This window comes from Trichechus manatus, unplaced genomic scaffold (genome assembly GCF_000243295.1).
Source record: "Trichechus manatus latirostris isolate Lorelei unplaced genomic scaffold, TriManLat1.0 scaffold00029, whole genome shotgun sequence".
In the NCBI taxonomy this organism is placed as follows: Eukaryota; Metazoa; Chordata; class Mammalia; order Sirenia; family Trichechidae; genus Trichechus; species Trichechus manatus.
Window position 1 is genome coordinate 11619151 of NW_004443965.1, and position 11346 is coordinate 11630496.

An 11346-nucleotide genomic window follows, 5' to 3' on the forward strand; every position below is an offset into this window, starting at 1 on the left:
GGTGTTGGGAGGGATGGGAAGGAAGTCCGCTGTCTGGTTAAAGTTAACACCAGATGGTGCCACTCATCAGCGTCCTTTTAAAAAATATATTCTGTAGTCCAATAAGATAGCAATTGTACAAAATGGCTGAAATAGACTTTAGAATCATATGGTATATACCTTGCTTCATCTTCACAATCAGAGACTGCTCTTCGAAACTAGTAGTTATTAATCAAAGCTGACTTTATAGGAGGAGTATAACCTACATACTACTGTTTTAAAACAATTAGTGTGTGTGTGTGTGTGTGTGTTTTATGATTGAGCCCATTCATCATAAGTCTTAAACTTGTTTGGAAATAATGTACCCTTGTAGACTAGCAAAATAGCATGCAGACGTGATCTCAGTTGTAAATAGAAAAATTTAATTCAATAAATTCTGCATCACCCCTTGCGGGGTGGGGAGAAGAAATGATGAGATTTAGTACCCACCCTACTCACACCAAAAAAACTCCTATTTCTAAACAGGATTATATCCACAGGTATAAGGGTTGGATTCTAACACATATTTTAGGGGGACACAGTTTGATCCATAACATCATGGATCCCTACCATCATGACCATTGTCATTATAGATGAATGACTAGATATTTAGGGTGAGTAAAAAATTCCCCTGCAGTATTATTTCATGTAACTGTGAATCCTGTGGTATTATTTGTATGAATAATACCCACAGGATATTGATTTCTTTTAGAATCAAGTCACTTTCATTATATTATGCTCTCTTCTCCTTCTCTTAGCTGCAGCCTGGCAAAGCTAGCCCCACAACTCTGTTAGGCTCTCCTTTACCACTTCAACAAGGCTGTTTCACCTACGTGGGTGCCAGGTACTACATTATGACCTTGGATACAGCTCAAAGCACACTGGCAAATCTGCTCCAATATCCCTCAAGTTCTGAGAACATTTTCTCTTCTCTGCTAAGGAGGCTTAGCCAGTTCTGGGGTAAAATCTGGTAATCCTGGATTGGGAAGTGAAGATTACCTTGTTCTATAGAAAGTGAAAGAGGAATTGAAGGAAAGAAGCTGAAGCTCTGCGTGTACTTCCATAATATGTACTTTCTCCTTTTCCGTTGAACACTCCATTTATCATGAGTGGTCAAAGCCTCATTGCCTAATACATTTTTTAAAAGTATGGCTTTAAGTGCTTTTACTATGGTTAGAAGAAGACACAGAAACTCATATTCTTCAGAGACTACTTTTTTGTTTTGCTTTGTTTTTTAATTAACATATAGTAAAATTAACTTTTTTCTTGGTATACAGTTTTATGAGTTCTAACACATGTATAAAACCAGTTTCCATCAAGTCGACTGCAACTGATGGCGACCCCATGTGTGTTAGAATAGAACTGTGCTTCATGCATATTCCACTCTCTGCCTGCAATGCCCTTCCCACTTCTATTTACTTGGAGAACTCATCCTTAGAGGTCACCATCTTTGGATGCCTGGGATAGGGATTTTTCCTTATGGCTTCCATAGCACCTGGTGATTACCTGTAACATGGCATTCTTGAGTGCCTTTGAATTTGTTGGTCTCTCATCATTGTGGTCTTCTGCGCAGAGTCCAATGCTTACCACAAATTGGTACTCAATAAATACTTGAGTTAATAAAAACATTTTCCAGATACATTTGGATAGATTATTCATTCATCCATTTGTATAATCATTTAATAAATACTTATTGAGTACTTACTAACTGCCAGGCAACATTCTGAGTGCTGGGGATACAAGAATGAATGAAAGAGACAAAGCCTCTGCCCTCTCAAGGCTTTCATTCTAGAGTAGGAGTTGACAAACATTTTCTTTAAAGGGTCAGATAATAAATATTTTAGGCTTTTCAGACCATACAGTTTCTGTCACAACTACTCAGCTTTATAGTTGAAGTGTGAAAGCAGACAAAGACAATATGTCAATGAACGAGAGTGGCTGTGGTCCAATAAAACTTTATTTGGAAAAACAGGTAGCAAGATCTGGCCCTCAAGGTCTGACAATTCCTTTACTAGAAAGAAGACAATAACAAACAATTAAATAAATATAAAATTCAAATAGTAAGAAGTGGTTTTTTTTTTTTTTTAAAAAAAAAAGGCAGGATAAGGGATAGAGAGGAGGAGAGGTGCAATTTAGACTAGGTGATCAGGGAAGGCCTTTCTGAGAAGACGGCATTTGATCAAACACCTGACTGAAGTGAGGCAGCAAGCCAGAGGAACAGCAAGTGCAAAGGCCCTGAAGCAGGAATGTGCTGAGGGTCTTCAAGGGACAGTAAGGTCTGTGTGGGAGATAATACAAGTAAGGGAAGAGTAGAGGTTAGAGAGGTTGGTTAGTCCAGATCATGTTACCATATGGACTTTGGAATTGATTCTCAGTGTGATGGGAAGCCATCGGAGGTCTCGAAAGGGAACGACATGTTCTGAGTTTTCACTCAGATCAAGCAGAAAGGGTCAGGGTGACTTCTCACAGCTCCCACTTGTCCACATGGTGAGTTTGGCTGAATTAGTAAAAGGTGCCCTTTCCTGTAGGAAGAGCAGCCTTGTATTTTAGCCTCCACTCATTCCCTCAGCCAAATGCCTTTGGCTGGGTTACAACTTGCACAACTGTATATCATGATCCTTGGTCTTAGGTGCTGCTAAGGCTACTTAAGAAACCCAAACCAAATGGTATTTATGAGACTTTCTAGGACTTTGGTATATTTCGTATGCAAATTATTGTCCTTAAGGTAGTCATTTCTGGGGCCACAGCTTAGTGTTTCAGGGCAAATGGGAGGGTACTTAACCTTAAGGGTGCCCCTTCTCTTTCACCTGGAAGGAGACTCAGCCAATTCCTGAGACCTTCACCACCAGGACAAGCACTTCCTTTTCTTCTTCATTTTGAGGTAATGTAAAGCAGCATAGACGAGGGAAATAGGGCGGTGAGTAAGCAGCATAGATATCTCTCTCAGTTATGGAAACTTGTATAAAAGGAACCTTGTGGCAATAGTGATAGTTTTCATTTCCTGTTCTCTGTTAAACTGCAGGTTGCCAGGAATGCACTGTCCCACATTTGCATGCAGGTTAAATTTCTCAAAATCTGAGTCACTGCAGCCTAATAACAGTGGGGAATGTGATACAAGGGCTTGAGCTTCACTGCTGTACTGTTGTTATTGTCTGTAGGTAAATTTCTTTAGAAATTGATGTGGTCCTATTGGATCTGATGCGAACAAATCCACTTGTGAGCTCACTGTTTGTTAGCTGGTCTTCCTTCCACTTTACTTATTATTTTGGATGGAGAGTATGATAGAGAAGAGAAAGAAATGAAAGACGTCATGAAATGCAAGGCATCATCGTCATTAAATACCAATGATAACAGATGACTCCAGGGTCTTCCATAATAACTTTAGACAAACTCATCATGAGCCAACATCTTTTACTTTCCTAATGTGCTTTTGAACGTTCTGACACCAGGAATGAAAAAGTACTTTCCAAACACTGTGGACTTCACCTAAAACTGTTATCAACTGAGTCGTAATGATCACTGTAGTTAATTATTTTCCCTATGTTATCTTAATTCGTTGTACAATTTCCCATAGTCTCACATGCATATAATCTTTTACTTCTTACCAGCAATTAGATTGAGCAACTTCTATTCATTTATTGATTCCAAGAATGAGAGAATGGGATCAGCTTAAAAACTAAACTTCCTCTCCTAGCTGCTACAGGCAAATGCAATCTGGTTGCCTCAACTTAAAACACTAAGGATGAAAGTGATGGGATAATATGAATAATTTTACGGTAATAAGTATTTCCAAACTTTAAGTAGAGGGTGAGATATAGTCCCAGAGTTGGACTTTAAACCTAGATCTGAAGTTAATGGTTGGTAGGAGGTATCTGAATATCAAGCCTGGAAATGTTGAACTGGCAAGTACATTTTATTTTTAATCTGCCCTCTCTGTTTTCCAGGTAAAATGGATCCTTGCTAAATATTCTTTGTTGAATAAACTGGGAAAGTTGAAACATTCCTGGGGTTGCAGTAAAAGATGGTTTTAGTTGGTTCATCTCACCCATGACCTACTTCAAGGGCCTTAACTCATGTCAAAGACCGCACAAGATGCTGGGCATAGGAGATATACCTGGGGAGGAAACGGGCAGCTCTCAGTGGCCTTGTTACCCTTTGTCATGTGTTGAATTGTGTCCCCCAAAAATATCTGTCAACTTGGCTAGGCCATGATTCCCAGTATTGTGTGATTGTCCACCACTTTGTCATCTGATGTGATTTTCCTACCTGTTGTAAATCCTACATCTATGATGTTAATGAGGCAGGACTCAATATACAAGATTAGGTTGTGTCTTAAGCCAAACTCTTCTGAGATACAAAAGAGAGAAGTGAGCAGAGAGGCATGGGGACCTTATACCACCAAGAAACAAGAGCCAGGAGAATAGTGCATCCTCTGGGCCTGGGGTCCCTGGGCTGAGAACCTCCTCAGCCAGTGAAAGATTGATGACAAGGACCTTCCTCCAGAGCTGACAGAGACAGAAAGCCTTCCCCTGGAGCTGACACCCTGAATTTGGACTTGTAGCCTACTAGACTGTGAGAGAATAAGTTTCTCTTTGTTAAAGCCATTCACTTGTGGTATTTCTGTTATAGCAGCACTAGATAACTAAGTCAGAATTTGGTACCAGGAGTGGGGTGCTGCTCTAACAGATACCTAAAATGTGGAAGCAATTTTGAAACTGTGAATGGATAGAAGACTCAGAAGGAAATGAAGAGAGCTGCTACAGTGGAGACAGCGTAGATGGCAGGAAGCAGAAGAGAACTAGCAGCGGCAGAGAACTGGCAGCAGCAGAACCAGGAGACCAGCACAAGACGGCCCTGGAGCTGACCCAAAGAGCGAGACAGCTGAGTGCCTTTGTGCAGGAGGCTCCCTGGTGGAGTGGGGTGCCTCTGAGCACTTATTGGTGGAGATAGGCTTGCCGACCCATGGAGCAAGAGAGCTGAATGCCTTCTGGCTGAAGTTTACTGGCGAGTGGGGTGCCTCCAGGACTTATCAGTGGAGCTACAGAGCTTTGGAACACTTGCCCCAGCAGGGCAGATTTGGGTTGAGACACCTGAAGGGCCAAGAGGCCAAGAAACCAGGAATCAGAAGCTGAAGAAAGAAGGAACACAGGAAGCTGAGCTGCCTCAGTTTCAAAAGGTATGGCCATGACCTCTGGGGTTTCAAAGGGTGGAGCCATGGCCTCTGGTGTTTCTAAGGGTGGAGTCACCACTCAGATGGACTAGGAGAATGGTGAGCCTAAAGCCAAGGGAGCAGAGTTGCCATTCCAGTGGGCCTGGAAGGTGGAGCTGAAGCTCAGGGCCGAGGTGTCTCCACTCATCATCCAGACAGTGTGACCAATACCTAGAGTCTGGAGGGCAGGGCCATTGTGTTAATGGTCTCAGAGAACAGAAGATTATTTTCAAAGCCTTGAGGGCTAATGTAATGTATTCTGCTGACTTGCTTGGTGCCTGTTATCCCTTCTTTCCTTCCAGTTTCTTCCATTTGTAATGGAAATATCTAGCTTGTGCCTGTTTCACCATTGTACTTTGGAAGCAGATAACTTGTATTCTAGATTTCCAAGATGAGGAGAAATTTTTTGGATGTTGGACTTGGGGTTGAATTAAGACTTTTGCTATGATATGATGGGGTGAGTATGTTTTACATGTGGCAAGGACATGAATTTTGGGGGGCCAGTGGATGGAATGTCATGGATTGATTAACTAAGACTCCCAGTACCAAACTCTGTCTTGGTTATCTAGTGCTGCTATAACAGAAACACCACAAGTGAATGGCTTTAACAAAGAGAAATTTATTCTCTCACAGTCTAGTAGGCCACAAGTCCAAATTCAGGGTATCAGCTCCAGCGGAAGGCTTTCTCTCTCTGTTGGCTCTGGAGGAAGGTCCTTGTCATCCATCTTCTGCTCGTTGAGGAGGTTCTCAGCCCAGGGACCCCGGGCCCAAAGGATGCACTATTCTCCTGGCCCTTGCTTCTTGGTGGCATGAGGTTCCCATGTCTCTCTGCTCACTTCTCTCTTTTATAACTCAAGAGATTGGTTTAAGACACAACCTAATCTTGTATATTGAATCCTGCCTCATTAACATAACTGCCTCTAATCCTGCCTCATCAACATTATAGAGGCAGGATTTACAACACATAAGAAAATCATGTCAGATGACTAAATGGTGGACAATCACACAATACTGGGAATCATGGCCCAGCCAAGTTGACAGATATTTTTTGGGGATACAATTCAATCCATGACACCCTTCTACAGGATATAGCCCATGGGCAGCTGGTGAAGAAAATTGTTAAATTTGTTGCTTGCTTTTCTCAACTTGGCCTATTCAGATCTTCTCCCTTGAAATAAAAGAAAACCCAGAGTTTTACGCTAGAGGGAAAACAGGACTGAAAGCAAACCTGGCTTTGTAAGTTCCAGTAAAGACTCTGAGTCAGTGAGTGAAAGAGCAAGAACACAGAAAGCCAAACTCCGTCACCAAGGAGGCTGAAATAGGGACCTACAATATTTCTTTCAAAGGGAGACACATTAACAAAATGATGGGGAAGACACAAAATAGAAGAACAGAGAAAGAAGAAAGAGGAAGTAGAATTCAAGGAGGAAAAAAAATCATAAGACATTAGTTTATTGAAATGTGAACAGAAGGCAAAATTGCACCCAGGCCACTCCAGCCGTTTGCTTGCTAAGACATCAGTCAACTCAAAGACATGGGGACTCATTTTACCTACTTTTCTCAGAAACTCTAAAATGGAGTCAGAAAATTTGCTACTCGGGGATAACAATGGTGTGCTGGTCATCTTTGTATCCCCCTCTGCACCTACCCACCTGTTTTGCACATAAGAGGATTTCCAGAGTTAAATAATTGATAATTTATAAGTAATATCTACACTTGCCAAGTGACATGTGGAATTTAGATCGTTTGGAGAATAAAAAGAGATTTCTAAAAAGTATCTGAATAGTTCATATGAATAAAAGATTTATAACTTTGGGTCTGACCCATGGTTCACTGAGTTCAATATTTTTACTCTAAGGGTATAACAAAGGCTGTGGAATGGCAGCAGTACAGGGGTTAAGAGCTGCCATTTATACCAGTTGATTCACTGGTTAACTGCTCTACTCTTCACTTTATCAGGACAGACCCTTCATGAGTGAGCTTCATGCTACTAATTCTTTACTTGCAAAGTAGGCATTACGCCTTAGTGATAGCACCTCCCCCCTGTGCAATGCAGTAGGACAGTATCTTAATAAGGGCCCTCCTGCCACCTGTAACATCATAATGGGATAAATTGAGACTGGGTTCTGGCCACTCAACTCCCAACTCATAGAGGAGTTTGACCAAATGACCACCAACCAGATTTTTTTTTTTCAACTTGCAAGTTGAAATAAATCTCAGAAAATATGTAGAGAATAGCATCTACAATAGGATTTTTTCCAACTCTGTCTCTCAGTAGTTTTATCCCTGACCTGGTGTGCCCAAGTCATACCAACTCAGTGGGACCCATTTAGAGTAATTAACAACTTGTTTCTTCTCTTACCCCTACCAGCTATTGTAAGATATTCAGTCCCACCTAGAGTCTCTTCCAGGTACTTCTGGTGGTTCCCAAGAGCTATCTATCGAATATTTATGAGCAAATCATCTCCACTACCAAGGGCATCTGCCATTTTCCTCCTCCCTGGCTCTGGTCTCTGGCAGGGATATCTTTCACTAGAATCCCAGTCTCATTACAGTTACTACTCTGTGAAGTTTCAATGTATATTAAAGTTTTGTTCGTGATAATGGAAACTCTATCATCAATCTATTCCTGTTGTTGTTGTTGTCAGGTGCTGTCGAGTCATTTCCAACTAAGAGCCACCCTATGTTCAACAGAATGAAACAATGCCTAGTCCTGCACCATCCTCACAATCGTTATGCTTGAGCCCATTGTCACAGCCACTGTGTCAATCCATCTCATTGAGGGTCTTCCTCTTTTTCGCTGACCCTCTACTTTACCAACCATGATGTCCTTCTCCAGGGACTGGTCCCTCCTGACAACATGTCCAAAATACGTGAGATAAAATCTCGTCATCCTTGCTTCTAAGAAGCATTCTGGCTGTACTTCTTCCAAGACAGATTTGTTCATTCTTCTGACAGTTCATGGTAATTCTAAGCGTCAATTCTTCTTCAGTCTTCCTTACTCATTGTCCAGCCTTTGCATGCATGAGGTGATTGAAAATACCATGGCTTGGGTCAGGTGTATCTTAGTCCCCAAAGTGACATCTATTCCTAGAAATGGAAAATGATAAATACACTAGGACATCACAGTTTCTTTCACATGAAATGGAGAAAGTTCCAAGAGTTAGCACATTCCTGAAAATGGTCAGGTTGACTATCATTTGAGAAGAGAGACAACCAAATAATTAAAAGCCTAAATCTGTTTGCATTTCTCTCACACGCCAATGTGATTTTTAGCAAATAAAGGCAGTTAATTGTGGTTTTTCTCTTCTTAGTTTAGGAGGAAACCCTTTCCCAAGTGAGACAAACGATTAACCTTTTCTTTCATAAGGAGCTGCATTGGATATTTTTGCATGAAACATCTAGTGCACACACACACACACACACAAACACACTTGCATTGGTATAATTTCCTCAAAGGATCAACCTGATTGGATTCTTTCATTTAAAAACATCCTTTCAACACAGGGCAATTCTAAACCTGAGTGAAGGATGATATTCTTTGTCTCCCATAAAGTCTATATAGGGCTACATTTCCTGTGTAGCCTGCAATAAGAACCTCTGTTCTCTCTGAATTCTAGAAATGGAAGATGCTTTTGAAAACCAGCACCTTTTAAAAATAGTGTCTCTGGGCGCCCTCTGCTGTCTACTAGTGATAGTGCAAAGCACAAGTTCTGCCAAGGATTACTAAAAACACACACACACACATTTATACACATACATACATTTTAACCTTTTTTGTTCCAAGATCCCTTTGAGGATCTCCTGAATCAATACTATGAGCTGCCTCCCCTGAAAAGTGTACACACACGTGCCTGTGAACACACATACACACACTGTAGCCATTTGGGCAGGCAGTACAGTGAAGGAGCTGAAAACATGAGCTCTGGCATTAGACAGCCTGGTTCAAACACTGTGCACTCCCACTCCCTGGAGTCGTATCGGTGGGCAAGTAACTTAATCTGTAAAATGGGGTAATAGTATTTCATGGGTTTTCAGGAGGATTAAATGAGACAATGTATATAGCAAGTCCTTTGTATAGACGCTGGCAAATGGTGTCTTATTATATGTTAGCTATATTTTTCTTTTATTTTATGAACTCTAGCATAAAAAGCTTTGATTTTATTGTTGTTGTTGAATTCCCTATTACCCAAGTACTGATGTGTCAAAGAAACAATTATGCTAATCTACATTGAAAATGAAATGTCTCCTGTTCTCTATAGCTTTATATAGAGAAACAAGCCTTCTGGCCCCAAAGCCTCATGTTGAGTTTCTTGGTTCTCTCCTGATTTCTCATCTTTAGAGTGCATGTGGCCACCTATACCACCTGCAACCAGAACATACTCTTCAAATGACCTGTCATTAATCCAATAACTCCTAGCTATGAAACTGGATGTTGCCTTAACCCGCCGAACCTTAATGGCTATATTATGGGTCACCTGTGGTGCTGTGGGATTTCCCCCGTAAGGTTCTGTTGCTTAGTTGTCAGGAATGTGACTTGCATTCATGGATTCAAAACCAAATCGGGGTGTAGGGCAGTCACTTTGTACAGGGGAACACCTTCCTTTGTGATGTCACACGTAATTCCAGAGGACGATCTTGCTGTCTGGGAGTGAAGGAGATTTGGGGGATTAAATGACATGGTGATATTGGGCTCTTTGGGGTGGGAAGCTTGGCTTGACCTGGGACAGGAAAAAGGAATCAGAGAAAAAGGATTTAAGCATCTCTTGGCTGGGTGGCACAAATGGTTAAGTGCTCAACTACTGGCCATAAAGGTTGGTGGTTTGAACCCACTCATAGGCACCTTGCAAGACAGGCCTGGTGATCTGTTTCTGAAAGGTCACAGCCTAGAAAACCCTATGGAGCAGTTCTACCCTGCACACATAGGGTCGCCATGAGTCAGAATCGACTCGATGGCAACTAACAACATCTGCTCCGAGAATGCATTCCCCAGGCAGGCCTCCGTTCACAGGGCACACTGCAATGCTGCCTGGCAGGCTGATTTAGAGGTCCTGGTTCTCTCTTCTCCCAGGGCCTGATTAAATGTAGCCGCCCTCTCCTGTCCCTAAGCAGCCAGCTTTGGAGTGTTTCAGCTGCAGGGTAGTGATTAGCAGCCAAGAATGCGGTTCTTTTCTTTCCTTCTGGGCCTTGTCTCCCCAGTCCTACCTTTAATCCCGGTGATAATGCTGCCTCTGAGCCCTTGGAAGCCTGAGCCCTTGATGAAGGGTCAACTGAGCAAGGCAGGTCAGCAGTGTTTTGATCCTCATTCATTAGTAGCTTGCAAGTTTCACCTGGAATCTTTACATCCACCCCTAACCACTTCTTTCTTAGATTAGTCGAGTGCTTGGATTTTCCCCCATGAATTCAGAACTTGAAGATAGAGGGGCTCTGGTCCAGGATATTAATGCACTAGTCCACTTAGGAGTTCCAGGCCGACAGGCCAAGTCAGTCTATGGGTCTTGACTCTGCCATATGTAAAACTGGGATAGAAACAGTGACCAGTTGATTGAAAAGTTGTGAAGTTTCTGAAGCATATTGTGGCAGAGTGTGCATATTAACTAAAATCTACCATAATGTATTAATTGACTCTTTCAAAAAATATTAAGGCTCTATCATATATATAGCAGTATCCTACATAGGCAAGCTGGGGTCATATAAAAGCAATGTAAAATATTTTGTCCTTGGGAGAGGCTAGATATACTTAGGAGGAAAAAGTTCTGTAACAACACAAGGCAATGTATTTTTAGTGCCAAAATGAGTCACGCAGACAATTGTTGTTGTTAGGTGCAGTCCAGTTGGTTATGACTCATAGCCACCCTATCTATGACAGAACGAAACGCTGCCCAGTCCTGTGCCATTCCTAGACGCTAGATGCTACAAAAGACCAGAAAAGGTCCTCTTATGTTGTTGTTAGGTGCCATCGAGTCGGTTCCGAGTCATAGCAACCCTACGTACAACAGAACAAAACACTGCTTGGTCCTGCGCCATCCTCACAACTGTTGTTATGCTTGAGCCCGTTGTTGCAGCCACTGTGTCAATCCATCTTGTTGAGGGTCTTCCTCTTTTTTGCTGACCCTCTA